Here is a 24,659-nt window from a genome sequence, read left to right on the forward strand (position 1 = left end):
GTCTGGTTAAGCATCTGCCTAGGGCTCAGGTCATGATCCCAGAGTCCTGGGATCAAGTCCTGCTTTGGGCTTCTTGCACAGCACGGAGTCTGCTTCTCCCTCTGCCTCTGCTCCTCCTCCCTGCTCCTTCCTGCAAGTGTGTTCACTCCCTCTTCTCTCTCTGGAATAAATAAATAAAATCTTTAAAAAGGTGGAGGCATTTGGATGCAGTGACGTATATACACATGGGATGAACATCATGTGAAGATGAAAAAAAGAGGTGAGATGATGCTTCTACAAGCCAAGGAATGCTGCAGACTACCAGCGAGCGGCAGATGGTAGAGGAAGGCAAGGAATAAATTCTTCCTCAGAGTCCTCAGGCACAACCAACCCAGCTGACACCTTGACCTCAGGCTTCCAGCCTCCAGAACTGTGACACAACACATCTCTGTTGTGTAAGCCACCCAGTTTGTGTGACTTTGTTACAACAGCCCCCGCGCACTACTACAGATAGCACTTCAGCTTGTCTACTGATCCCACGGTGATCAATAATGCTTTGATAGACATACTCATGTACGTCGCTCTAGTGACGCGTTATAGTTTTGAGTTATAGGTCTTAGAATAGGATGGCTGCTTCATAAGGTATAGCCACCATTAATTCCTTTAAATATTGCCAGGCTCCTCTCCAGAATTGTGCTACCAGTTTACACGTCCACTAGAGTGCAGGGCAGATGTCCCTTGCTCTCCTCTGAGGCATATTTTAGATTTGGCAGCCTTTTGCCATGAGCTTTTCATCTGCACTGCATTTCCCATTTTGGGGAAATTATCTATTCACAACATTGAGTCTTTTTCTAATTGAAGAGTAGGATGATTCTTTTTTTTTTTTTTTTTTTTTAGTATTCAGAAACTACACTGCAAGTACTTTCTCCCACTCTTTTGCTCTTTTTAATTTTTTATGTCGTCTTTTGATGCACAGAAACTTTTATGAATATTTTCCATTAGAAAAAAAATACATGAATCTTTTCCTTTATGACTTGTGCATAAAAATATACAGCTTAAGAATTTTCTCCCTGGGGGCACCTGGGGGGCTCAGTCATTAAGCATCTGCCTTCTGCGCAGGTCATGATCCCAGCCCTGCATCGTCTCCCTGGTCAGCAGGAAGCCTGCTTCTCTCCCTTCCACTCCCCCTGCTTGTGTTCCCTCTCTAGCTGCTTCTCTCTCTGTCTCTGTCTAAATAAAATTTCTTTAATTTTTTTTTCTCCTTATCCTGAAACCATAGTGTTATCCCCCCTAAATTTGCTTCAAAAATTTTAAGGTTCGTTGTACAAGGATGTGTGTGTTTGTGTGTGTGTGTGTGTGTGTGTGTGTGTGTATAATTTTAAATAAAACCTACTTATTTCATTATAAATATCTTATTTTGAATAAATAAATATCTCATCATTATTTAAATATTTCTAGCTGCTGTTTTCCCCCACATATCTACTTCACAGTATCCAATGCCACTTTGTCTTATATTTTCTTATCCTAAAATTTTACTTTTTCTTAAAAAAAAAATAACACATTTTTGTAACATTCTAGGACCAAATTTTCCTAAAACAATAACATCCTTAGGCAAATTATAGGCATAGTTAGATACTAGCTACATTCCTAAGAAGAGTTAAAATCAAGAAGACTGGGGCACCTGGGTGGCTCAGTGGGTTAAAGCCGCTGCTTTCGGCTCAGGTCATGATCCCAGGGTCCTGGGATCGAGGCTCGTATCGGGCTCTCTGCTCAGCAGGGAGCCTGCTTCTTCCTCTCTCTCTGCCTGCCTCTCTGCCTACTTGTGATCTCTGTCTGTCAGATAAATAAATAAAAAATCTTAAAAAAAAAATCGAGAAGACTGACAAAACGGAGTATTTTTTTTTTAAGATTTTATTTTTTGAGAGACAGAGAGAGAGAGAGAGCATGAGAGGGGAGAAGGTCAGAGGGAGAAGCAGACTCCCTGCAGAGCTGGGAGCCCAATGCTGTACTTGACCCAAGATCTCTGGGATCATGACCTGAGCCGAAGGCAGTGGCTTAACCAATTGACCCACCCAGGTATCCCTAAAACCGAGTATTTACAAGGACATAGAACAATTGAGACATGTGTTGACAGGGAGAGTGTAATATAATACATCTACCCTGGACAAGTTTTTTCAGTTTGTTATAAAATGAAATTAATATCCACATAAAGTCTTGAGCAAAGAATTTTTATAATAGCTTTACTGGTGATAACAAAAAAGTGGAAATAATAACAAAAAATTGGAACCCAAATGTCCATCAACAAATAATAGATAAATAATTTTGTCTTATTCTTAAAATGGAACACTACTCAGCAGGAATGAATGTATTGCTGATAAATGTGTGTGTGCATGTGTGTGCGCGTGTGTGTGTGTGTCAACATGGATGACTCTCATAGACAATTTATTGAGTGAAAGAAGCCAGATACTAAAGTATATAGTGTTCTGATAAAAATCAGAGCAGTGGTTTCCTGAGGGGGAAGGTATGATATGAACTTAATAGGTAATGAATGCAAAAGGGTATCGGTATACTTGATTGACTTGTTTACAGAGGGTCACATTTATGAAAATATATTTTATTTTATGTAAATTATAACTTAATGAAGATGATCAGAACTGTCATTTTTTCTTTAACATTTCTAAAATCACAAAAAATAGGTTTAGAAGCTCTAAGTGATTTTGGATCTATGCATAATAGTTTAATGTTTTTTTCTGCATAACTAAATGAATTTCTAAAAACATTTGATAGTTTTTAGAATAAAAATAAACAGTATCAATAAAATAAAAAAATACTGGGGGTATTTACATTTTATCTAATTTACTTTCCCAGGGGCGCCTGGGTGGCTCAGTGGGTTGGGCCGCTGCCTTCGGCTCAGGTCATGATCTCAGAGTCCTGAGATCGAGTTCCGCATCGGGCTCTCTGCTCAGCAGGGAGCCTGCTTCCCCCTCTCTCTCTGCCTGCCTCTCTGCCTACTTGTGATTTCTCTCTGTCAAATAAATAAATAAAATCTTTAAAAAAAAAAAAAGTGTTTATCTAATTTACTTTCCCAGATATTATTTTGCCTTTTAAAAAGCTGGGTAAATAACTTTGTTGCTATTATAGCTTTTTAATTTTATTTTCCTTTTTAGGGAAACTTAAACTTTCCTTTTTAAGGAAACTAAAATAACTTTCTTAAATGTGAAAAATATGTACAAAATAAAGAGTGAATAGTCTCATTTTTTATTGCTAGATAATAGGCATTACATTGGACTAATATTTTCCAAACTATACTTATAAAACAATAATTCCCTATAATATATTTAAAGAAAAATACATATGCCTGTGAAATAACTTAAAAAAGTTTTTGACAAATTAATATAAAATCTTCTGTGTGACATTTTTGAAGTTATGCATTATATCTTTGAAAGCTGGAGAGTTTTTATAAAATAATCTGGTATATAAACACATTGATATTTAGATCAAGTGGCATTTTTCTTTATTTTTTTTCCAATTTATTTATTTTCAGAAAAATAGTATTCATTATTTTTTCACCACACCCAGTGCTCCATGCAAGCTGTGCCCTCTATAATACCCACCACCTGGTACCCCAACCTCCCACCCCCCCGCCACTTCAAACCCCTCAGATTGTTTTTCAGAGTCCCATAGTCTCTCATGGTTCATCTCCCCTTCCAATTTATCCAAAAGCACATACCCTCCCCAATGTCCATAACCCTACCCCCCTTCTCCCAACCCCCCTCCCCCCAGCAACCCACAGTTTGTTTCGTGAGATTAAGAGTCACTTATGGTTTGTCTCCCTCCCTATCCCATCAAGTGGCATTTTTCTTAAGAAACCCTGCAGTAAACATATATTTTGAGGTTAATGATGGCATAGCACGTTTCCTCCTATGATAAGTTCTTTCAAAATTTTTAATAAAATAAAAAAATGACATCTTTTCTACTGGCTATGTCTTAAAAAGCTTAAAATTTCATGTTGATATTGCTCTAATTTCATGCATTGATTCACTAACCAGTGAGATGTTTTATTATTTTCATTAATCTGAGCATATATTTTGGTGCTCATGTTAATCTTCTGTCAGCTGATTTTAATTAAAGAAGTGTTCACGGGGAAAAGAAGGAAGCATTTATAATACATAATCTAACTCACTGTTACTTAAGGCATTTATTTTCTTGATGGTAGAAGTATTTTTGACACAGAGCAACAATCTTTCCTTATTGAAACTGATACATGTTTAATATATGGAATATAGCCTGCAGCTTTTGAGGGCAGAACTACTCACTATTCAAGGGCTCAACAGAGTATCTGATTTACAGGTATGAAATTCCGCAGAATATTACTTCAACCTAAGAGATCCACTTTATGGTAAAGGAGGTTGCAACAATGAACAGATGGTAATGGGATCCCATTTACAGTGGATCCGTATCAAACAGAACCTGTTTGCCTGCATGAATACTGGAATAGTTTCTCTCTCTCTCTCTCTCTCTCTCTCTTTTTTAATGTTTAGTTATCCACCATATAGTACATCATTAGTTTTTGATATAGTGTTCAATGACTCATTAATTGCATATATCACCTTGTGCTCATCACAACATGTGCTCTCCTTAATACCCGTCACCTTGGCACCCTATCCCCCCAAACCCCTTCCTTCTGAAACTCTCAGTTTGTTTCCCCAGAGTCCATAGTCTCTCATGGTTCATCTCCCTCTCTGATTTCAACCCCTTCAGTTTTCTCTCCCTTCACTAGTCATCATCAGGGAAATACAAATCAAAACCACAATGAAGTATCACCTTACATCAGTTAGAATGACAACAAATAACAAAACAGGAAACAACAAATGTTCACGAGGATGTGGAGAAAGGGGAACCCTCTTACAGTATTGGTGAGAATTCAAGCTGGAACAGCCACTCTGGAAAAGAGTGTGGAGGTTCCTCAAGATGTTAAAAATATAGATACCCTATGACCGAACAATTGCCCTACTAGGCATTTACCCCAAAGATACAGATGTGGAGGACTAGTCTTTTAAAAGCAGAGCAATGGTGTCAGTTTGGAGAGGAAATCTTTATTAGTCACTCCCCCTCCAGAGTAATGAACCAATAGGATATAGAGGGATATGTAAGAGGAGATTTATTACAGGAATTAGCTCACATAATTATGAAGGCTGAGATATACATCAATTTGTTGCCTGCAAGCTGGAGAAGCAGGAAAGTTAGTGGTAAAGTTCAGTACAAGTCTGAAGGTCTTAGAGCCAGGGCGCTGCTGGTGTTAGTCATAGGATCTGAAGGCCTAAGACCCCAAAGTTCCAACATCTGGGAGTAGAAGAAGATGGATGAACCAGGTCAAAGAGAAGGAGGGAGAACTCATGGTCCTTCCACCTCTTTGCTCTGTTCAGGCCCCCAACAATTAAATGATACCCACTCACACTGGGGAAGACAGTCTTCTTTACCAAGTCAAATGCTAATCCCCAGAAACAATCTCCCAGACACAGAGAAATAATGATTTTGTCATCTATCTGGGTATCCTTAGCTTGGTCAAGTTGGCCCATAGGATTAACCATCACAATACCTACAGAAACGTTCATGGCCTAGCTTCTGTTGGTATATTTGTCAGTCTAAAAGTTGTTTTAGAACTTGAATAGCTAGATCCTTTTGAAAATTGATCTCATTTCTTTAATGGCTTAATAGGTTTCTTATGTGTATATTTTAAATCTATTCCATTTGCCAATAACTATGTTAAAAATGTTTCCATTTTTTTTTCTAGAAATAATATCAAGCCCAAATTGGTTTTTGCTAATGCTCCCTATTCCATTTCCTTCAACTTTATAGCAGCAATCTTGAGAACCTCAGGCTCTCGTGGGAAGCTATTTCAATCTCTTTTCCTACTGTTTGTTGTTTTCCAACACTTGGAAACTCCATATTTCTAGAAACACTCTATCCACATTCTCTCTACCTGTACCAGCCAATTGTTACTTAAGCCCACCTTTTTGTTTATATTCCTTGTTATACTCAGCTAATATCAACCGAAATACCTTCCTAATATTCTATATCAATCTATTCCCTTATAATTCTAGGTTTGATGGATATAATTATGAGTTGAATTGTGTTACCACAAAATTCATAGGTTGAAGGTCTATCCCACAGGACCTGAGACTGTGGACTTCTTCAGAAATAGGGTCATTGTAGATGCAATTAGTTAAGTTAAAAGTTGATTGTAGTTGAGTGCTTAATCCAACATAACTAGTGTCCTTATAAAAAGGATCAATATGAACACAGAGACACACACAGAGAACACCATGTGAATATGAAAGCCGAGATTGGTTGGTGCTTCCATTTTGCAATCCCAGCCACAATGCCATCTACCTTTTTATGTCACTTTGAGTACTTCTTGCTCCCAAATTACCAAGCCAATGTCATACACTTGGATTTTTATCATGGCAGCACTCCACATTAAGATAACACTTTTATATTAATTAAGACAATTCTAACTATTATTATAAATAACCCCACCCAATCTCAGTAGTGTATCACAATAGGTGTTTATTTCTCACTCACTTAAGCCTAAGTAGAGGTGATAGAGAAAGAGGGGTCATCTTTGCAGGGCCCCAAACTAATAATGCAATCTTCATCATCTTCAACATATGGTTTCCACGGTCACACTGGTCATTTATATCAATCTGGCCTACAGGGAAGAGAGGGACCGAAGCTTATATGGCCAGGCATGGAGGTGGCACTTATTAGTTCTACCTGCAACTCCTTGGCTAGACATAGGCATGTAACTACACATAATAGTAAGTAAGGCTCTGAAAGGTGGTTTAGCTATGACTTCAGGAGAAAAGTAAATGGATATAATGCCAATGAAATAGTTTCTATATTCTATTAAGCATAAAACTGCCCCATAAAAATTTAAGTAATTTTTTTTTGGTGAAATAAGTCTACATGAAAGTACTAAAGTATTAAATATTTAAAGTGAATCAGGGTGGAATTCATGCATTTATTCCACAAAGATATATCCTTTTGTCTCAATAGCAGAATAAAACCAGTTTAAGCAAAAATTGTAGATATTATATCAGACATTCTTATTAATGTATTCCTTTCAGGATCCCTGAAAACATCCAACTGGCAAACATAATTTTAATATCAAAGAAATGATTAAAGAGGCAAAATTCATACTGTGAATTTGATTCAAATTAGTTTTAAAGATCGAATGGTCATAAAGAATGCTGGTCCTAAGGTGATTGCCAATATTAAAAACAAAATAGAAATGAAAACCAATTCCTTCTTTATTCATCTACTTGAGCTTTTTGTAAGAAAAGCCATGGAAACCATATACATGAGGTTATTGAATTGACACAACTTATCGTAAGAATTAGAGATAATATGGATATGGATGATTTTAGGATAAATGTATAAAATCACTTATAATGAAATTACATTGTTTCTTTAAATTTGTATAGGAATAATTCAGATGCTATTGTGCATTTGTAGAATTTGACATGCTGATTCTAAAGTTTATATACAAATGCAAAGGGCCCAGAATTGTTAAGACCTTGAAAAAGAAAAAAAACAAACTTGGAAATCTTAAACAGAATGGTTTCAAGATTTAATACTATAAGGTTACAGTAATTATAGTGATAGGAACTTTAGTAAGGGTTGAAATAATAGAGAAATAAAACAGAATAGTGTCTCCAGATGTAGGCCCAGTATGTGGTAAAAACTTTTTTTTTTTTTTTTTAGAGAGAGAGAGAGAAAGTGAGTGGGCGGGGAGGGTGTGAGGAGGGAGCAGTGGAGAGAATTCTAAACAGACTCCATTCTGAGTGCAGAGCTCAATATGAGGCTCAATCTCATGACCCTGAGATCATGACCTGAGCCAAAATCATGAGTCAAATGCTTAATGGACTGAGTCACTCAGACACCCCTGATAAATTAATTTTTGATAAAGTTGATAAGGTAATTCTACAAGAATGGAAACACCTTTCAAAAATGTTACTGGAAAAAAGTGAGAATCTAAATGAGGAAAAAAATAAGCCTAGCCCATTATCTCACAACAAACACAAAAAACTATTGTAAGATAGATCATAAGTACAAATGTATAAGCTAAAATGATAACATTTCTAAAAGAAAACATAGAAAAATAACTCTCCCCTTTCTCTTACTGTCTTTCTCTCTCTTCCTACATTAACCCAGGTTCTAAGACCTCCTAATCGATTCAGTCAGGTCCACCTAGATTTTCTAGAATAATCTCCCTTATTTATATCTGCAAAATACTTTCACAGTGATAATTAGATTAGTGTTTGAATTGAAAAACTAGCAATTGTTGCTTCACAAAACTGATATATCAAAAAAGAAACAAATTCACGAAATTAATTTCATCAAAATCAAAACTTTTGCTCACTGAAAATCATAGTTAATAAAAATGAAACGTTAATCTACATACAGGGAGAATATAATCACTATACTTAAATCTAACCAAGGACTCATAGTAAGCACATATAAAGAATTCCTACAAGTATGAAAGACAAAACTGAATAAAAATGGGCAAAAACTTTGACAATTTATTAGGCAGAATAGATAAGCATCCAATAAACATGTAAAAAGGTGTTCAGCATCTTTAATCATCAAGAAAGTGCAAATAAAAGAAAAACAAAATATTTCTGCCCCTCACTAAAACAGCTTAAATTAAATAGACTGATAATACCAAGGAGGGGAAGGGTGAGGGGCAATATTGATGGTGTGAATGAAAAAATGCCCAACCATTTTGGAATATTCTTTGACGGTCTCTAATAAAATTAAGACTACACCTACTCTGACCTAACAATTCTATATTAGGTATTTATCCAAGAAAAAAACCACACATCTACATAAAGTCTTGTAAATAAATAGTACCAGTTTTGTCATTAAGTTCATAGCATAGGATCATTGAATTTTTAAATTTTTTCTTCTGAATAATTTTTTAAAACATTATTTATAAATATGTCACATTTTTAAAATAGAAAACATCACCAAATATCTAATCCTCAGCTAATAGGATTGTCATATTTTGTAGTACTCTGCTAAAGATGCATATGCTATACATGGATGTTTAAAAATGAGAATTTGACTCTTAAAAATGTATATATACCCCTTATCATAAAACAAAACTCATGTTACTTTTGTGAATTAAGAAGCAACTGATTTGGTGATTGAGAAATAAAAATGACTCGGAAAATATTGTACAAATTGTAATTTCTCATAGAATTTTCTAAGAACTCAAGTGGTTGACATTTTATTGTGTCTCTCCCAATTCTTCTTTCTTCCCCTAATGCACTCACAGAGCAAACTTTGGATAAAATATGCGATCTGTCACTTTGAGAAAGTTTATCAACTTGCCTTCACAGAACTGATAATGAATACCAAGAAACCTAGTGTTTTCCCAAGAATGAATTAAGTAAACAAAGAGGGGCAGAAACAGGATTCAACTGAGAGATTTGCATATACATAGGAATAGAAGATAGAGAAAATGCTGTACTTTCCCAGGAGTGATGAGGTAGATATAGTTCCAGATTTTAAGACAGATGGTTGGATAAGTAGTCAATATAAGATTATTTTCATAGGCAAAACATCCAAAACTTTAAGGAAAAATATTTCTCATGGAATTTAACTTCTCTGGTCTCCAGAGCACAAAGAAAAGAAGAAAACTTGACCATGATATTAATATAGACCTCAAAAAAAGTGTTATATAAAAAGAAAAATCATATACCAACAGAAGATACATGCAAAATTCTAAATAACATATTAGAAGACAGAATCTAGTGTTTGTTAGATGTTTAACACAAAAAGACCATATGTGATTTTTTTTCTAGGAATGCAATAGTAGAAAATGCATTTTAGTAATAAATTTTTAAATGAGCATAAAAGCAGATGCTGTTATTTGCTAAAATTTAAGACATAATCCTGATGAACCAACAGCTATAATAAAATAGGAACATGAAGTTATTACCAAATCCAAATGAAGTTTACAATTTTGCACCTACCCACACACACATAAAAGAGCTACAAGCCAGAAATAATAAAGGCATGATCGTCTCAGAGTGGGTGAGAGCATCCAATCTAGAACCAGACTGCTTGGGGCAATTCCTGGCTCTGGCAAATTCATTGTGACCTTGGGCAAGTTACCTAACTCTGTGTCACAAGCCTTCATATATAAAATGGGAGTAAAAGTGATATACACCTAATTAGGTTGCAGTAAACATTCAGTAAGTTGATATAAGTTAAGTGGACAAGTGCCTGACCATCAGCAAACACGATGTTGGAATTTGTTATTGTTAGTATCCCTACTGTTGTTAATACCAAGTTGAAAGATGATATTAAGAATACCAGCAACTCCTAAAGTCTGCATCTATTTCATTAAAAATAAATTGAGGACATGGTGAATAATCCTTTGAATATACTGTTGGTTCCTACTGGCTAGTATTTTGGTGAGAATTTTTGCACCCCAATGTTCATAGCAGCAATGTCCACAATAGTCAAACTATGGAAGGAGTCTAGATGTCTATCAACAAGTCAATGGGTAAGGAAGATGTGGTATATAAATACACAATGGAATATTATACAGCCATCAAAAACACAAAATCTTGCCATTTGTGACGATGTAGATGGAACTAGAGGGTATTATGCTAAGTGAAATAAGTCAATCAGAGAAAGATAATTATCATATGATCTCACTGATTTGAATAATTTGAGAAATATGACAGAGGATCATAGGGGAAAGGAAGGAAAATGAAACAAGACAAATCAGAGAGGGAGACAAATCTTAAGAGACTCGGTCTCAGAAAATAAATGGAGGGTTGCTGTTTGGGTGGAAGGGTTGGGGTGGCTAGGTGATGAGTACTGGGGAGGGTATGTGCTATGGTGAGTGCTGTGAATTATGTAAGGCTGATGAATCACACACCCCTACCCTTGAAACAAATAATACATTAATACATTAAATAATATTAATTAAAAAAAGGACCTGAGAAAACTGCTCAGATTAGTTCCTCTTTTGAATAGACAGGGGCAGAAGTTGGGTTGGGAGATAGGAAAGGCATAGGGCTAAGGAGCTAAGGCATAGGGCTCCCCTAAGGAGAGCAACTGCGATAGCTGGTAAGTCTGAATATTTTTCCCCATCTGAAGATAAGCCAAAGCATTCCCTAAACACACACAATATTCAAGAGCTGAGAAGAAAATGTAAAACAGTATTATAGAGTCCCATCTGGAAAGAGAGAGAAAGGAAAACCACACATAGTACAAAATATTTAGTCTCTTAGCAACAAATCACAGTTTCTATGTCACCTTCACCTTGCACTCTGTCGGAGACCCTGAAACAAAGCTCCATTTTCCCAAACTCTGGGAATTTCCCGAATTAGGAACTGTTCTCAGTGCCAGAGTTATCACACTGAACAAAGAAACCAAGATCCCAGCCTTCAGAAAATGCATGCATTGCTTTAGGGGACAGAAAATATTTAACTAGGAGTACAGGGTTGGGGAGGTTGCAATTGTAGAAAAGTTGGTGAGGCAGAGTCTCTCTGAGAAGCGACCTTTGCAAAATGATCCTACCATGGGAGTGTATGCAATGTGCCCAAGGGGGAGAAGCCAGGGCAGATGGAGCAAAGAGGAGCAGAGGGAAAGCAGTTGGCCTGTGAGGTGGGGGCCAGGCCAGCAGCATGTGCTAGAACATTTCCAGGAATTTAGAACTCACCCTGCTTAAGACATGTTCTTATTTGTTTAAAAAAAAAAAAAAGAAAAAAGAAAAAAAAACCACTCTTATTGTTTGAGAATAAGGTAAAATCAAAATGATATGAATAAAACAAGTTGTAGGTGGCTATTTTTTTATACTGGGACGCAGGGATTATCTACTTGGAGGGAAGCTTAGGGCATTTCCTTTCTCCAGTTCCCCAACTTATCTTGTATCTCAATATTATTTTATTGCCTTTCTTTGTGGGATAAAGAAATAGAAATTTGAAATTTCACATCATGTAATGTAGGAGAATATCTGATCCTAAATTACCTAGGATTTTTAACTATAAGCCAAAAAGTTTATTTTGGAAGATGTCTTTTAGAAAGAGAGAGCAAGAGTGGGGGGCAAAGGGAGAGAGAATCACAAGCAGACTCTCAGCTGTGCATGGGCTCAATCTCATGACCCTGAGATCATGACCTGAGCTGGAAGTAAGAGTCAGGGTCTTAACCAACTGAGACATCCAGGTGTCCCCAAATGCTACTTTTAATATGAAAGCAATCTAATGAACATGCCGCATCAGAAAATGAATCTGGACATCAAAGACGGTGGAGATGTTAGTCCAATCTTATGGTCACCTACCCTTAATCATCATGAACAGAAGAAAAAAAAATCAACATCCTCACAGATTAAACCACCTGTAGTTGGGTTATGTGCTGCAGTTTTAAACATTTGTAAGGGATCTATTCTTTTCTCCTATTTGATCTTTAATTATGTACATTTAATAAATTTTTAATATTAAAGTGAAAAGTATAAACTCAGTAATCTGGAGAGTTCTTGCCCATGAAGAAGTTACAGCCTACAGATGAACATCAAAAGTTATCTTTCAGGGTGCCTGGGTGGCTCAGCTGATAAAGCATCCAAAAAAAAAAAAAAGCATCCAATTCCTGATTTCAGCTCAGGTCATGGTCTTAGGGTTGTGAGATCGAGCCCCACCTCGGGCTCTGCACTTGGTGTGCAGTCTGCTTAATATTCTCTCTTCCCCTCTCCCTCTCATTGTCTTCCCCTTCCCACTGCCCACTCTCTTGCTCTCTCTCTCTAAAAAAATAAAAAACCCTGGGACGCCTGGGTGGCTCAGTTGGTTGGACAACTGCCTTCGGCTCAGGTCATGATCTTGGAGTCCCGGGATCGAGTCCCGCAGGGGGCTCCCAGATCCACGGGGAGTCTGCTTCTCTCTCTGCCCTTCTCCTCACTCATGGTCTCTCTCCCTGTTTCTCTCTCAAATAAATAAATAAAATCTTTAAAAATAAATAAATAAATAAATACCCCTTCTTCAATTATACAGAGGCCAGAGAGACCATAGAATATCAGTGGAAAAGCTCATTATAAGAATTAGAAATGGTTTGTATAAAATAAAAGTTCGGGGGGTTTTTTTAGTTTTTTTTTTTTTTTCAGTCCAGAGATGCCAGCTTGAAAAAAGTAATTGCATTTAACTGTATTTAATGCCAAAAGGATGACTTGGGTTATTTTTATGAAAAACAGTGTGAAGTTTTGCATTTTCCTTCAATTTCTTCCTATATTAGGACACAAGCTGTATGAAAACACACAATAATACATTGATTTGGGGGGAAAAAAACCCCACGATTATAATCTAGGAAGAACAAAGGAGGAAGAAAGACAGAAAAGCTAAATTAATAGGAGTGGAGAGGTAATTTTAAGGAGAAAACAAGTTCTAGATAATTTAGTTTCTTTGTCTCTGAATGTCCTTTTCCAGAGCAATTGATAAATTGGAGCATAGATATTATTGAATGTCTATGGTTAATATAGTTCTTCTTTTTTTTTTTTACTGAAGTACAGCTAATATGCAATATTACATTAGTTTCAGGGGTACACAATAGTGATTTGACAACTCTAAACATTGTATTATGCTCATGGCCAAGTGTAGCTACCACCTGTTATCATATTACACCATTACAATACAATTATGCTGTACATTTCATCCTTGTGACTTACCATTCCCAGACTGGAAGCCTGTACCTCCCACTCTCTTTTATTCACTTTGCCCATCCTCCACTCCCCTCCCCTCTGGCAACCACCAGTTTGTTCTCTGTTATTTATGGGTCTGGGTTTTGTTTGATTGTTTGTTTATTTGTTTTGCTTCATGGAGCCCACATGTAAGTGAAGTCATAGAGTATTTGTCTTCGTCTGACTTATTTCACTGATCATAATATCCTCTAGATCCATTCATGTTGCTGTAAATGGCAAGATCCCATTCTTTTTCATTGTTGAGTAGTATTTCATTATATATTTATAATATATATTTACATATAAAAAGAGGATATATATATTTCTATAGGGCAGGAATATTTCTATGGGGCAGGTGAAAAATTCTTTTAATTTAAATATACTCTCTAAAAATAAAATGGTATATGAACTAATTATAGTGTATGAACTAATTGAGGGATGTTAGGATTTTACGTATTTTCCAATTCTTTAATAATGCTACACAGTGATGAATACTTTGACCCCCATGTGTGAACTGACCTTCAGAGACAGTAACAAGAGAACGAGTTGAAGACCCCCGCAATTGGGCAGTTTAGGAACCAGTGCAAAGATGGCATGTCATTTGAAAAATCCATCCCATAAAAGAAAGTTATCAGCTTTACATTAAACCTAAAATGCTTTTGAAGTCAGCAGCCTACTGTAAGGCTTATCGACTTTACTTGAATGTTTTCTACGAAATTGAATTTTAAACTTTTCAAAATATATATTCAACATATATATTAAATATATATGAATATAAATATATGCCCATATATTATATATTTATTTATATATTAATATATGTACTTGTATATTTATGAAAATTTATATATGTATTTTAATGTTATATATTATTAGAGAATTATTATTATATTATTAGAGAATGTAAAATATATATTCTCTAACCTTGAAGAACATAGCATTCTTCTGCTTTCATTTGTTCCCCTAAAATAAGTTTTTCTTTCCCCTATGAATCACTTACTTTTTGCACTTGACAAAGTCTAAATGCCTGCTTTCCATTTCGGGATTGATATGTAAATTCCCTGCTGCACATCAAACCTATGAATTGTGGCAAACATTCTTCAAGCATCCTTGTTTTAACTTCTATCAGAGGGCATGAATCACGCACGATAACTGATTAACAGTTAATTGCACATTATTTGAAACAAAAATAGGACAGAGTGCCCAAATAATTGTTTCATCTGTGAAAAATATCATCTTCTGCACTCCAGGAAATCATGACCCATCATACCCTGACAAAAAGCATAGCCTCTTTTTCTTATTGCTGGCACGGCTGAAGCATGAAATTTAAAAGTCAGGAATTTCTGAAAGCAGGAACTTAAAATTCATTGTCACGGCTGGCCGCGACAAATCGACCAGGGACGTGAGGGTAAGAGGATGGTGAAAAGAAATTAAGAGACAAAGAGATGGGGGCAGGAGGAGCACCAAGGAGGATGTCCAACAGTGCCCAAGTTTATTTTGCAGAGCTCTAATTTATTTTGGCCTGAGAGCTGGCCATGCAGAGATATCAGACAGCCTTGACCTTCGTGGTTTGGACACTTAGGCCATAACTCAATATTCACAAAACCCAGGAGCCTTATTAGCTTAGTCTTGAGACAGTAGTTGCAATGGTAACCAGCCAAACCTCGCAATGTTCTCATAACCATCACCAGGGAGACACGGTGGCATCTAGCTCGCCACCTGTGAAGGTCCTCGGTTGAAGAGGTTCCCAAGAACTGTTGCTCTATTGGGTTAACCCCTTCTAGGCATGAGGCCGCCAACAATTCATGTTGAATTTTGGAAGTGTTTTAGATAATTAGGCTCCGCCTGAACTTCCTCTTTCATTTGCAGTTGTTCATTTTGCCGCTCAGAACCTGAGAACCCTCTTTTCCTACATGCGGACGGTCATCAGCATGCGTGTATCTGTGTACCAGTTCCACAGGGCAAATCAAAGAGCATGTTACAGATTCACGTGAGAGTGACAGCTAGGTCGTGTGTATTAACCCTGTCAAGTGGCTCCAGCATACCACCTGCTGTAGAAGAAGAACTCCGGTCTCAGAAGACAGGATTTGGGACTTATTGGAGCTGGTGTTCGGCGTCTCAGAGGATGCGCTGCAAATCCAAAGTGACCGCTGATTTGCGCCATGTGGAGGCATGGGGTCTGGTCCCAGGAATACCACAAACTAACTCTCAACTTCGAAGTCACTTCATCTCTGGGAATTTCATGTGTTCCTCTCTAAAATTACAGCTTTGCCTTTGGTGATCTTGAAAGGAACTTCTAAGCATATAAATCTGTAGTTTAAAGAAATAATCTCTAATGAATAGTCTCTGAGTCGAAACTTACCTATTATGAGGGGCACCTGGGTGCTCAGTGGGTTATGCCTCTGCCTTTAGCTCAGGTCATGATCTCAGTGTCCTGGGATCGAGTCCCTGATGAGCAAGGAGACTGGTCCCCGCCCCCTGCATCTGCCTCCCTACCTACTTGTGATCTCTCTCTCTCTGTGTCAAATAAATAAATAACTCTTTAAAACACACACACACACACACACACACAAAACCTTACCTATTATGAATCATGCAAATAAAAATCCAGAATACCAAGAATTTTAGAACGAAAAAAATAATAATAATGTGTAGGGAAAGATTTTTGTTTCTCTGAAAACAAATATCTAAAAGCAAAAATTAATATGGATATATATCTTAAACTAAAGGATTTAATCAGCAATTGCTTCTAGCTCCAAAGATTAGGAAAATAATAAAAGCACTTATCTTAATTGTAATTTTTTAGTGTAAAGTTGATTCTCATTATCCACAGTAGTTATGTTTTGTAAAGTTACTGTGGGCACTGAATTAGCAAATAACTAAACCATTGCTCCTAAGGAAAATACAAGGTTGGTTTTTTTTGTGAGCCTGCAGCGCAACGATCACCTGATCAATACATAATCTTGTTTTATGTGCGTTTCTGGTTAACAACACCTGACTTAATATATATATGTTGCTGACTCATTACCGTTGAACTCATGGCAACCATCACTGTAACTCATGACTGAGTGATTCACACGTGTATTTTCTCTGTAAGGCACATCATAAATTCCTTGTGCTTAGGAACACTGGTACTTCAGAATTAGGCTTGGCGGCTGCCAAAGCAGCAAAATGACCAATAAAAAGCACAAAAAAAACACCCAAACATGGCAATACATAGACCACAAAAAGGGTGCTCATTTACAGTTCAAAAGGTGAAATAAGAATGCAGTGTCACTTCGTTCTATCTCAGTCCAGAATGTACCTGTCAGCATCACTTCTCGGCCTTTTGGCTAGATCAAGTGCAGAATGTACCTGTCAGGAGACTAAAACTTCCCACTGCTCTACACACACACATCTATGAATGAACGCAAAACTGCAATGAGTATTGATTTGAGGGCTACTAATAAATTTAGCAAGTAGGAAAATTCACAAATATGGAATCTGCAAATAAGGATCGGCTATATTTATAAAAGTATGTGATTCATGTGTATTTCACCCACTCTGCTGTCAGCATCATGAAAACAAGAATCATTTCTCACCACTCTGACCCCAGTACCCACATCACACACACACACACACACACACCCCACTTAATACATTTTTATAATAATGAATCAGTCATTGATATTATTAGCAAACTGTGCTTCCCATCTTGAAAACCTTTCACTTCCTTTTAACTCCAATGATTAAAAATTCAAATACTTTAACTCCAGTGATTAAAAATTCAAAAATTCAAATCCTTGAAACAACTTTCATTCTATGCAAGAATGATACAGTAAAATCTTAAAAAAAAAATGAGTCACAGGAAAAGCATGAAAGGGTAACAATGAGGTCAGTACTACTTTAAAAAGAAAAAAAGTACTCAGAAAACTTTAAGTTCCATCTAGAAAATTCCTCAGAACAGAAGGCTACTTTTTACTTACAATTAATATACACCACTTGAATACAGTATCTTTGCTTCCAAACCATTCCAGAAGTCTACATCAAAAGTAAGTAAACACTGGCTCTTTTCTGCTTTAATTTTGATAATCAGTCACTATACGTGAGTCTATTTTATGATAGATTATTTTAACTTTATATTGTTTAAGACAAAGTCAAAATTCTTTGAATAACTTCATGTTGACGTGTTTATCTTATTCATTTGTATCTCTTTGTAAAACCCCCCTCCCTGTATTCCCAAAGTACATCATGCTCTCTCTTGCATCCATACTTTTATAGAACAAGTTTTCCCCATGAGAGATCTTCTGGTTTTCTTTACCAGACTATTTCTTACTTGTCCATCAAGATTGCTCAAGCATCACCTCTTATTTCCAATCATGATTCCATCTCTGGGGTTCATTATGCTTATATATGTTCCCTTGGCACCCTGAACAATTCTTAATACCTCTGCTGTTGTGATCATCAGTTCCTTGTCTGTCTTTTCTCCAGGGATGAGATTCTGTTTGATTTCTCTTCGTATCTCTAGTTTCTGTCACAGGTTCTGACATACAGTAATACACACGATGATAGATTTGTTAGTGTTTATAGAAGAAAATACCTCTGATGTACTCTGTAAGTGAATGAATGAATGAATGAATGCACACTGGGCTAGAATTGGAGCTAATGCTGAGAAGCATTCTTACCTAACGGATATATGGATGAGGCAAATAAAGCTTGGTTAACATTTTCATTTTTTTATTTAGAGGATCTGCAGTATGTGGAGTTTCAAACCTTATAGCTCTGCTATTCCCATTTGTTGAGATAAAGATCTGAATCAGGTTATTAGACTAAAGTTCATCATAGTTTATCCTACCTACCACTCATCTTACAAGGAAATCACAGAACAAATGTTCTCCTTAAATATAAGAACATGCATAAAGCAGTTGGCATATTCTGGAAAAGGAGGGCTGCACTCTTGCTCCCAGGTTAGCATAGTTCTTTAAAAACACACTTTGTTTCCAATAATTATGTTAATACAAAGCAGACTGATGGGAAAGCAAAGTTCTACTAGAAATACATATTAAATAAAGTAATAAAAAATCTAACAATCAAAACAATGAACAGAAACACATTGCCATATTAGTCAAAGATATTTTTGCAATATATAACCTGATAAGAGATTAAAAGAGAAATAAATAAATTTAAATTTGAAACAATCGACAGACTCATGATCTGTGCATTTTTAATGATCAAAGCCAATTTGTTTTCAGTGTTTCTATAGTTTTAAAAGATACTTAGTTCTCCAAAAGATTTGAAGGTGAAGAAACCTTCCCCAGACTCAACTGGTTCTTTTTGGTATATCAGTTAGCAGGGACCCAATGACCTGGTGTTGTGGGACACACCCACACTGGGAGTCAGGAAGTCTCAGTTCTAATCTTTGCACGGCCAGAGAATACCTTTGTGCCCCAAGCATATCATTTAATCTGCATTAAATGAATTTTTATGTAACATACTATATAACATCTAATGTTTGAAATACTAAAGTAAAGTGTACCATGTAGTACAATTAGTAATGTAATCCACAGTAACATAAGAGGTATACACAGTATTATGAAAACTAATATAAGGTACATTCAAGGATTCTCTTGAAAAGTCTTTTTTATCACAGAAGGTACTTTTTATTTGGTACTTGAACATTCTTTTTTAATAAATTTACCCATTAATTATCTAAAGGTCTTCATATTAGTGAGATTTCAGAAGGACTGATTTTGTCTCTTGAAATTGGATTTAATTTGACTGAATGAAGACTTAATTTAAATCAAATTTCCTAAGTGATTATAGCTAATACATACATTAAGTCCATACCATTCTGTCTGTTTTGTTACAGTGTAGGATCAGTCTCTACACATAAGCAGAAAAAAAATTATTAACACAAGTTATATTTGTTAAAATTATCCATTCTCAGACTATAAATTTGGGAACTGGGAGGACATCTTAATGCATATTACATTATAAATTTATTGGGTTGGATCCTCCTGCTTATGATTCACATCCACTTACGCACTGATATAAGGGCTTCTACTAGAGGATTAAAGAGCATTTATAATAATGAAATAACTCTTATTAAGAAATAGTTCTTTGAGTTTCATGAAAAGGCAGAGCTCCTAGGGACCAAATTTTATAGATTTGGGAATCTCAACAAATAGAATTAAGTATTGATTTGAATGTCTAATCTTGCTGATCTAGGAAGAAAGTATAAGTTATGTTAGTGCTTAGGTCAAAGTCTGAGAATTATGTAAATCATGATAGCTGAACAAAAATAGATGCAATGGGTGTTGGGAAAATAATTTAAGATGTGAATTAACCATGTGAAGTGAATAAACAAGAGCTCTTTTTGTTTAATTAGACCGTAGTCCTGGTATTCGGTTTATTGTAGTATTGTACAGATATTTTTTATTTTTTAGCAAAGTATTATTATTAATAGTTGCACTAGAATAAGCCAGGAATAAAGACAAGAAAGAAATCCTTTAAGGATATAATCAGGCGAGTGGTGAACTATGAATATAGATTTTATATTATATCTTATAATTATATAATTATTACATACCATAGATGATATTGTATCTATATAAACTTTTCTGAATAGTTATGTATATGATAGCTGTGCAAGAAAATTCCTTGCTCTTAGGGCACATGTGTTGAAATATTTAAAGATCAAAGGCCATAAAATCAGAATCTTATTCTCAAATTTCAATGAAAATAGTATTAATATATATTTTTTAAGAATTTGTTTATTTATATCAGGAAACAAAGAGGGCCAGAGGCAGAGGGAGAGAGAGAATCTTAAGCAGACTCCATGATAAGTGCAGAGCCCAAGGCAGGGCTTCATCTCACCACCCTCAGATCATGACCTGAGCCAAAATCAAGAGTTGGGCACTTAACCAACTGAGCCACCCAGGTGCTCCAAAATGATATTAATAATACAAATTATTTAGAGAAATAGATAAAGTGTTTAAAGACTACTAACAATCATTTAATATAGGTAAAATTATATAAGTCTTTATTGTAATATTCTTGCAAAAAATGTTTTAATAAGAACCTATAAAAATACATCATATGTCCTTCCCAAAAATAAGCCGAACAGTTATGGAAGTTCTCCATTCTGGATTTCTAGGTTCAGATGTGGTTTTCTCTGCTTGTGCCTGAGATCCATGTGCAGTGGACAGAATTCTCATTTGAATATGTAACTAAGTTTAAAAAATGACTTAACAAAAGTTGGCCTCTCTCTTAGGCTTTTTGTCATCCTATATATGAAGTCTGACTAGCTCTATGAATGAATTCTGAATCATGATGAGTGAGGCAGACAGCAAGAAGTCTAAAATTAGAGCGCCACCATGTACCAAAAACACAGTTGCAGATCAAGTTACTTGCCTGATAAAAGTCATCAGCATTTTTGTAGCAACATAGTAGAGTCCGGAATCTCCAAACACAGCATTCACAATACCCAGGATTAAAATCCAAAATGACTTAACAAGAAGAAAGAATATGTTACTCATTCTGAAGGAAAAGACAACAGATGTTAAGCATAAGATGACACAGAACTTGAATTTATTAATCATAGACTTTAAAAGTAGCAAGTCTAGTTATGTTAAAAAAATAATGGAAAAGTATTCTATAACAATTTAAAAAATTAAACCTCACGAGAGTAATAGAATACATAAAAAAATAACGAATGAAAATTTTGGAATCAAAAAATATATTACTTGAAATTAAAAATAATGAATTCATGGTTATATTAGCACAATGGCGATAACAGAGGAAAAGATAAATTAAAACAGAATAGAAATTTGACATGAGGAAGAGATACTGAAAGCTCTCAAACAAAAGAAAAGAACCTGTGAAAAATTTTCACCTCCCATCATTATAGGCTCCGATAGAGATAAAGGATAAAATGAGGCAGAAAAAATTTTTTAAAAGATTTTATTTATTTATTTGACAGAGAGAAATCACAAGTAGATGGAGAGGCAGGGAGAGAGAGAGAGAGAGAGAGAGAGGGAAGCAGGCTCCCTGCTGAGCAGAGAGCCCGATGCAGGACTCGATCCCAGGACCCTGAGATCATGACCTGAGCCGAAGGCAGTGGCTTAACCCACTGAGCCACCCAGGCGCCCCAAGGCAGAAAATTTTTGAAGAAGTAGTGGCTGGATTACTCTCAAAATCGTGGAAAAGCACATATTTCCAGATTCAAGCAGCTAAGCATAAGTCTAATAACATATTCTTATAATATATCAAGAGAATATCTTGAAAAAATGAAGAGGAAAAAATGATGTATTATATACAGGGAACAGCAATCCAAAGGATCGTGGATGTTTTATCAGAAACTATGAAAATGAAAAGACAGTGGAACAACATCTTTATAGTACTGAAGAAAAGAAAAAAACTACACAGAATTCTATTGTCAGTAAAAGCATCCTTTTAGATTCAAAGAGATAGGAACACATTTTCAGATTAAAAAAAAATTGAAAAGAATTCTTCACCACTAAACACATACTACACAATACTGCTTAAGAATAGTCTTCAGGTAAGAAAAATGTTAAAAGATAAAACTTGGATATTCATAAATTAATGAAGACCATGGAACTGGTAAGAATCTGGGAAAATATAAAACATTCCCTTCATCTTTTAATTTACTTAAAATACATAGGAATGTTAAAATAAGAATATTATAGAACAGTCTCGTGCGGTTTTTAATATACATAATTGAACTCTATATGACAAAAATAGCATAAAGATGCTATAGTTCTATTCATATTAATTCAAATTTGACTGTGAAAATATTGGTAACTGTCTTTAATTTAGAGCAAGACCTGACATTATGTAAAACCGATAAATCATGAGAAAATTGTGAGATTCTACAGTTGCTTAGATGAAACTGGATAAATGTCGATCATAAGTGCTCTTGAATCTAGATAACTGAACTGCTCAAGCAGCCAGATATATTAAATTCTAAATGGTGTCAGGTCCTCAGAAAAAAAATGGGGCACATGAAATTCTCATCTTTGTCAGAGTTCAGGGGGATGATGAAGCTTCATTAAAAACCAGCGGGAAGAAAACAGCTTAAACTTGAATGGATACTTAAAGACCAAGTGTGAGCTAGCATATTTTAGTAGTGCTGGAGTTCTTGAGACCCAAGGGTGGTCAGTCCTAACCCACTCACCAGCTCTTCTCCACAAGGATCCTGCTGAGTACTTAGAAGAAATGGCAGGACAGTAGCAGATTTGCAAGAATCATAGTCAGTGACAGGAAAGAAACCTTGCTTGGTTCCCATATCCTTCTTTCCTTTGAAGTTAAGCAATAAGTAACGAGTGAAATGGGGAAAAACAAAACAAAACAAAACAAACAAACAAAAAAAAACACCACTCCTGATTTCCTGGCACAAAGTAAATATTCAGTGACTCTGGAAAAGGGCTAAAAGCAAAAGTTGTCTGCTTTTGGTGGGTAGGGGTAGGAAAAGAAAAATCAATTTGAGGCTATAACCTTGTGTCCATAGCAGGTAGAGGTCTGCGGTAGCATAGCGAGTGGAAGGAAAATTACTGTTACCTAAGACCTCTCAATGACACCAAGCTCCATCTTATGCATACAGAAGTTAGTTGCCTGATAAAAGGCAAAGGCAAGAAAAGAGGAGATGGCTGAGAAAGTCTTAGAGGAGAAGCCCAAATGTACAATCCCAGCCTAGACTGAGACTAGAATAAAAGTCCTCACCACAGCGCTCGAACTGAATAAGAAGCAACAGTGGTCTGTTGTGTGATGAGGGGAAGCATGTACAGAGAGAGCTCCCCGGGGGGAAGACATGGAGGGGCTGCTGAAAGTCAAAGGTGGGGCAGGAACATCAAGGAAAAATCTGTCACTCTTGGCCTTAAGCCAAGGACTAGGCAACAGTGGTCAACGTTGAAGGAATTTGTAATTCACAGTGCAGTGAAGGCAATTACAACAAAAATTAAACAGAAGCCCAGACCAACGACTGACCAGATTGATTCAAAACCTCATGCTGAAGACCTCCAGCAGAAGAGACATGTGCATTTCTGAGCCTGAGTACTAATGACATCAGTATTTACTATTAGTTAATGCATAGGCAATATCCAACATTAAATAAAAATGTATGAAACATATGAAAAAGTAAGAACAGAGTAAGGAAACAATCCATGGTCAAGATAAAAGTCCAGTCCATAGAATCACACCCAGAAAGGAAAGAGATGTTTGAATTACAAGGCAGGTAATTTAATAATCGGGACTCTTTTGGTTTACATCTAGTTTCCTAGGATAATAATGAATAGCAACCCTTTACGCTTTCAAAAGTGTTTTGATTTGGACAATACTTATATGATTATCTTACTTGTAAAGACTTCACATACTTTACCTCCTTTAAACTTCACCAAGTATTGTGAATCAGAAATAATTATCCTTATTTTACAGATAATAAAATCTACCTCAGTAAGCTTAAAAACTTGCCCAAATCAATCCATATAGAATGTTGTCGTTATTCAAACACAGCACATTTGATTTAAAGTCTCAACTTTACCAATTCAGGCATTACTGTGTTATATAATTTTTAGATTTTGGTACATTTCTCCTGTTCAAGCATATTAGACAACTGATTGTTTTACCTAATTTGTAAAATTTACTAAAAGTCTCATTTCCAAGGTCTGGCATGGTTTTCTTCACAAACTGAGATTCACTCGGGCAGAGATTAAATTCTTCTAATCTGTTTCCCCTGAATTTTCAGCTGTTTGTTTTTTTATTTTTTTTCAGGCCTAATCTTTGACTTTCTTATTATTTCTGAGTTTAATATCATATTATGCAAAGAATTTTCTTTTGCATGCCCTGGATGGTAGTCACTATTATAGAAGAAAGACTTTCACCTTCTGAATCAAAAATCTTCCCAGTCAGAGCTTCAGAATTAATTAAATTGAATTCA

The sequence above is a fragment of the Neovison vison genome, chromosome 1 (genome assembly GCF_020171115.1).
Source record: "Neovison vison isolate M4711 chromosome 1, ASM_NN_V1, whole genome shotgun sequence".
Lineage (NCBI taxonomy): Eukaryota > Metazoa > Chordata > Mammalia > Carnivora > Mustelidae > Neogale > Neogale vison.